Source organism: Fukomys damarensis, unplaced genomic scaffold, assembly GCF_012274545.1.
Source record: "Fukomys damarensis isolate Sample0158 unplaced genomic scaffold, DMR_v1.0_HiC HiC_scaffold_17, whole genome shotgun sequence".
Lineage (NCBI taxonomy): Eukaryota > Metazoa > Chordata > Mammalia > Rodentia > Bathyergidae > Fukomys > Fukomys damarensis.
This window is the reverse complement of record NW_022900929.1, coordinates 19,450,066-19,456,640: the sequence shown is the minus strand read 5'-3', so window position 1 is coordinate 19,456,640 and position 6,575 is coordinate 19,450,066. Positions and strand designations below refer to the sequence as shown.

The 6,575-nt window shown below is 52.8% G+C and overlaps 1 long non-coding RNA gene across 1 annotated transcript; it reads left to right on the top strand.

Moving 5' to 3' along the window:
- Positions 1-1,762: 1,762 nt before the first annotated feature.
- Positions 1,763-5,177, top strand: LOC104858719. Its single transcript, XR_779204.2, has 3 exons — positions 1,763-1,902; positions 2,614-2,803; positions 3,364-5,177. It is a non-coding gene; the product is annotated as an uncharacterized LOC104858719 (long non-coding RNA).
- Positions 5,178-6,575: the final 1,398 nt, after the last annotated feature.

The following is a 6,575-nucleotide window of genomic DNA, read 5'->3' as shown; positions in this document are numbered from 1 at the left end:
AAAGGCCCCGCCTCTGCGTGCACCAGGGTTTGGGGGACATCTGGATCTCAGCCACGCCACTCAGAGATAAAACAGCCAGCTGCCACCCTGTCCAACAGAGTTTTGCAGTCTGTACTGTGCCGAGGGACCAGGGGTTGGGACATTAATTCACAAGTCCCCATGCCCAGGGACCACACACAATCCAGGATGGCACTCCCCTGCTGCATTCTGCTGCTAGCAGCCAGCTCGAGCTGCCCCTGCGCTGGAGGGGAAGGAGTTACACAAAGATGTGACCCACCAGGGCTCCCCATGTGTGTCTGCCCAACCAGAGGTTCCATCGTCCGGCCTTGCTGTGCATTAGAATCACCTGGGGAGCTTCCAGAGCACCAGCTCCTGGACCCAAGCCTCTGACATTAGAATCTTGGTTGCCTGGCATGGGCCTGAGCATCACTGATTGTAAGAGGTCATCATGCAATGTTAACAGCTGAGGACCACCTGCTAGGGATACAGAGAAGGAAACAGAGCTCCAGGGGCAGAGATCTTGGTCCAGCCTGTGAGCCCAGTGGGGACCTTCAAAATGCCAAAGCAATCTTCCTTTTCCATCCCCAACTTCTTCCAGCATCAAATCCCCACTTTGGCGTAGGGAGGTGTCAGGTACCTGCCTGTCATGCTGCCCCTTGCAGAGCTCCTCCTCCTGCCTGTGTCTTTCCCTGACCCCACCTCACCCACCCCAGGTTCCTTCCTTCTGCCACTATTCTGTCCCCCGCCTGCCAAGTTCTTTTGTCTCTTCCTCTCAGCCCCTGTGTCAGAAAGGGCTTGACGAGACAGTCAAAACCCCACAAGATGTATGCAGGAATTTATGAAAAGGACTCAGCCCTGTGCAGTCATGGGAGCTGTCCACACGGTCCGTGGGAGGCTGCAGTTTCTGCTGTGGTGCAGGAGCCTGAAGTCCCTGCAGCAGGTGCAGGAAGGAAGGAAGGAAGGAAGGAAGGAAGGAAGGAAGGAAGGAAGGAAGGAAGGAAAAAGCAAAAAAGACAACCTGCGATCCACAAGGAGGGGCTGGAACCCACCAGGTCTCTGTCATCTGCGCATCTCCACCTTTGCTCATGGGGCTGACCTGCAAGAGAAGCTGGTGTCCCTGCAGAGCCCAATGCCCAGCTGGCTGAGGACCCAGGGAAGTCGAGACCGGTTCAGAGGACCAGGCATCAGCACTAGGACACGGGGCTCAGTGCCCTGCCTCCCCGGCTTTCAAGTGAATCAGAACACAGCTGCTCCTGCCTTTCCACCTTCTAATAACATGTGCAATGTCCCTGTGGCCCTCCGATTTCATGCATGATGTCCCTGTGGTTCGGGCTAACCCATGGCTGAATGGGAAGAGCACGTTTCCATGAAGCGTGTGCTTCCAGGGGAGCAATTCCAGAGGAGCTAACCGGACACAGCGAACACCTACCGGTCCTCCTGCTTTCTTTCTCTCTCTCCCAATCCCCTGCTCCTCCTTTCTCGTCTCTTCCCCTGCACAGGTTTTTACAGGGGTTTTTGGCGACAATGGTCCACTCCTATATGCATCCAAATTTTTCATAAGAACCTATGACTCATCAGCCTTGTGCTAGCATTAAAGAAAGGGGTTGTCACTCGTGGGCCCCCTGAAATCCCTTTGCTGGAATCCTACACCCCCAGTATGGTGCCATGAGGAGGTGGGGCCTTTGGGGGATAGTTAGGTCACAAAGGTAGGGCTGTCACCTATGGGATTGGCAAGGGACCCTAGAGAGCTCTCTGCTCTCTACCAGGTGAGGAGGACACAGCAAGAAGATGGCCACCTATGATCGAGCACGCAGCGGACACCAACTCTGCCACTGTGTGAATTTGGGGCTCCTCAGCCTCCAGAACCGTGTGCAGTGAACGTCTGCTGTCACCCAGAGCACGGTATCCTCATTATAGTAACCCAGATGGACTAGCACGGGGAGACAGAAAAGAAAGAAAGCATCTACCTAGGAAAGCTGGTGTGAAGCTGGAAACAGTGAGGACCCTGGACAGGCAACTCTTTAACACGAAGATAGGAGTTAAAAGTGGCTTATAATGATGCCGGCGGCTCAGTGAGTGATTCCTGTCAGTCTTGAGAGCCCCTGGGCTTCCTTATATACCTCTTGTTACCTAAACAAGGCTTGATCCCATTGGAGTTTCCCTGGGGACAGAGCAAGCAGGATTTACACAAAGCAGAGCAGTGGAGAGGTGGACAGCAAACAGTTCTGAGTCCCTTCTGCTCCTTTGGTGACAGGTTACAGAAGTTGTCATGTACTCAGGTACTTTCTACAAAGAGCATAGTTACCTAGTTAATGCACAGTTGCCCAATTCCATATGGCGGGGTGGTCTCCTGTCTCTGATGCAGTGAAGTTTTTTACCTCATCCAGAGCTGAAGGTGTCCCCGGGGCCACTGGTGACTGCTCCTCTTGGCTCCTGCCTAAGCCCCCAGGGCCAGGGCCCAAGGCCCCCACTGCTGCTCAGGCATCTAACATTAGATGCAAAACCTCATGCAGAACAGAGAATCCCTTGGGTGCCACAAATTAGGTGACTGCCTAGCACAGGGCTTCATATTATCTGCCCTGCTGTATTTCTTTGTACTCCTTTTTGCTGAAGAAGCCCAGGAGAGAGCCCGGTGCCTCTGATGATACTCCTCTCTGAAAGATGAAAGTTACAGACGCAGTAAGCAGACTCTGACAGTGAAAGATAAGCGTGTCCTACACTACAAGTGGGGAAATCGAGGCCCTGCAGAGTCCAGTGATGTGTCCGAGGTCACCCGGCCGGAAGCCATCGACTCAAGTTCCAGGTAGATTCCTGACTTCCGGCCTGGGATCCTTCTCCTCCACCTAGCTATTTTGTGAAATAAAGAATCAGAAGCAGGAGGATGACAAGTTCAGGCCCAACCTGGGCAATTTAACAACTTAGGAAGACTCTGTATCAAAGAGGGAGACAGGGAGGGAGGAGAGAGGAGGAAAGTGCAATGGTTTGGTCCCCAAGGAGTAGGCTAAGTCCACTAAGGCTTCCGAAGGAAACTTCCTAAGGGGTCTGGGACCCAGGCTTGGGTCTAAGGAAGGTGGCCGGGTCCCTTCCATGACCTCAAACCTCCTGTGAGCTAGAGAAGAGCCACAGAGATTGACCCAAAGAACCAATGACCCAGTGAACCAGTCTTCCCTAGCTGGGACGTTTGCCAGGCCCAGGCCTGCCTTGCAGACAGCCCTTCCTCAGCAGGCTTGGGGTTGCATTGCTTTGAAGTGGGGGACTCCCAGGGAAGAAAGAGTCTTCGTGCTAAGGGGAGCCTAGAATCAGAGCCTCTGTGCCCACTGGCCTCCAGCTTTGGCAGTCAGCACGTGTCCTGCTCTCTCTTAGGGGCCTCTGGATGAAATGCACAGCTGGAGACAGTCTGCAGGGGCCCATCTGGAGCCAATCAGTCTCACTGGAGTGAGAAATAGCAGATGTCAGAGCGCGCCTACAGCTCTGACTGTCAGAGCGCGCCTACAGCTCGGGAAACCCCAGTCCTGCCGCTCTCTTTGAGGGCCTCACAAATCATCCAGGCACCAGGCACAAGGGGCCTCGGGGCTCCCAGCTTCCCCAGTGCCCTCAAGGTCCAGCTGTGGCTACAAAATAGGCTGATGGACTGGAAAAGGACCTGGAATCTCTATTATTCAGGACCAGAGTTCAAATGGGCCCATGGGGTTTTCCTGGCCAACTCTACTGGTTCACAGATGGAAAGACTGAGCCCTGACTCAGGAAATTCAACGGTTTGGCCATGACCAGAGCCAGCTACAGGAAAATTAAGCCCTCGGGGAGTTTTCCTCACCCTAAATACCTCTGTACTATGACTGGGATGAGCAGATCCAGAGATAGAGACATGGATTGATGGAGGGACAGATGGATGGATGGATGGCGGGCGGATGGTTAGATGGGTGGACAGACGGATGAAGAAAGAAAGATGTAAACAGAGACAGGAAAGAGAGAGGGGAGTGGAGACTCGAGGGAGAAAAAGCAAACCAGGACACTGATCTTCTTACCCTTGCCCCAGGGGAGAGTACGGGGGGTCCCTGAGTGGCCCGCAATGTGGCCCTTTTCACCTCCTCGCCAGGCAGAGGGTGCTGCAGGAGCCAGACTGGCCACGGAGCTGAGCCACCAGGGTTAGGGTGCGGGGTGCCTCCCTACCGCTCACTCTCCCTAGGAATTGTCTTCTCCCAACCCATCCACAACAGAGCTCCCCTTGCCAGTCGGTGCTACCACTGGGGTTTGCCAGAGCCAGCTTTCCAGACAGACCGACCGACACCTCCCACTTATTCCCAGACTAACAAAGCACCTGACCACAGAGACGGAGGCCAGGCCCCTCTGAGACCCTCCAGCTCCCACCTGTCCTGAAGGAGCCTCTTGCCCCTGTCCCCACCCACAGTGTGGCTTATCAGAAGGTGCTCACGCCCTGTACAGACTGGCAGCCTGGCATCCCACAGATACCCATGGGCCTTATCAGAAAATGTGGGACCCCGCTCTGTTATTCACCAACAGGGTAACTTCAGGGGAATCATGTGACCCTTGGCCTATAAAAAGGGGAAAACATGCCCAGAGAATGAAATGAGATTAGGTATAAAACGTGCTTAGTACATGCTAGACACATAAAAATCACTGAACAAAATGAAGGGCCCTTTATGAAAGCATCCAGCACAAAGCCCAGCACAGTTGATTTGTGGCTGCTTTATGAGTATTACAGGCTGTACTGCTAAAGAAGGTGACCTCTGCGACCAAAACCACATCTTAACTTCCTCCACCCTTCTGGTCCTTGAGGGTCTGGGATGCAGAAAATTCTTCTCAATAGATTGGTTATTGGCTGACTTGCTGTTTTCTCGAGCATGCTGCACCTAGTGAAAGGAAGAATTGGCTTTGATTTCCCTGCAACAAAATGGCCAGCTTTGCTATGCCCACATGCTATAGATTTCTCCCGGAGAACACAAGTTTGGGGTCATGTCCTAAATCCCTGAGTATCATTATGTGCTCAACTGTACAAGGCTTTCTGTGGCATTCTGCACAACTCCAAAAGCAGAAGTGTGGAGCAGAGATGGCTATGTCTGGGAGGTGGGTGGCTGTGCCCAATGTACTGGCATCTGGGGGAATGAGAGAGGGGGCTCCATGCACCCAGGCATCAAAACTATACCTGCAGGGAGAAGCAATTGAGATTCAACAGTCAGGAATCTGTCCAGATTCAGGTATTCCATCTTCCATCTGAAGCTTTAATGGTGGGAGGAGACTTAATTGAGAAGAACTAAGAGCTCACCAAGTCGTGAGTGAGAGGAGATCCTCTTCTGCCTTCCTGCTTGCTGTGGGGCCCTACAATATGTGTGCTGGACTCCACTTCGGGAGATCCAATAGCCTGGGGCACCTTCATCAATTCCGCTGGTCAAAGCTACACCCTCTCTCTCTCTCTCTGGCCACCTTCCAATAAGTATAATGTACAGAATTGTCGTCCTTTGCACAGTCAGCAGCAAGGCGGAAGGGACTGGGCAGAGAATGCTGCTCACTTCATGGAGGACAGGAAGCAGAGACATCATGGGCACAGGGCCCTCTCATTTGGGACTGAGCTTTGAAATCACATAGAATACATTCCTCCATGTTCTCTGAGTTGAAGCACTCAGGCAGGCTGCCTAAGTTGGGAGAGGAGGGTATAGATTCCTTCTCATGGGGAAATTGCCAAGGGTCTGGCAGAGACCACATGGGAGAACACTGCTGTTGTTTTTTTACAAAATGCAGGTAGAGAAGGTAGCCAGTGCAAGAGGGACCGAAGAGCTGATGTTATGGTTTAGATTGCCCTGCTCCCTGTGCACCATGAATTAAGCAGCTTACTACACCCAGTCCCTTCCACCATGCTGCCAATTATGCAAGGATTAAAACTTCTAAATCATGCGCCTAAACAAACCTCTCCTCCTTCAAGTTTCAGGCATCGGGTATTTTGTCCCAGCAATGAGGAAAGTGACTAAGACAGTTGGCGGACACAGATGAGGACACAGATGTCTCTCTGGGGTGCCACTTGGTCAAAGTGAGCAGAAATCCCTCCCAGCAGAGGTCTTGTGCGAGAGCAAGGGGGTATGCATAGAGACAAGGGTTTGGAAGAAGAGAGAGATTTCCGAGGAGACCTTGGAGTAGGGATGAGGGAGCCAGTGAAGGTACACAAGAGGCCTCTGCAGGGGCTGGGAGGAGGAAATCCCAGCCATGACTCCACATCCTGCCTGGGGCAGACACAGTGCGTACTGTTCTTCTGCCCAGCCCTGCAGCCCAAGAGCACCAAGAAAGGATGTTCGTGGGTTCAAGCCTACACTAGGGCAAGAATGGAAGGCCACAGATGGGGAGACGGCACTGGCTCGAGAAGCATGGATTCCAGGTGTGGTGGTGCACACTGGACATCTTGGCTGCTCAGGAAGCTGAGGCAGGAGGATCACAAGTTCCAGCCCAGTCTGAGCAACCTAGTAAGACCTGGTCTCAAAATAGAGATCTTTCAAAAGAGCTAGAGATGTAGCTCAGTGAGAAGGCCCTGGGCTCATTGCCCAGTACCACAAAAAAAAAAAAAAAAA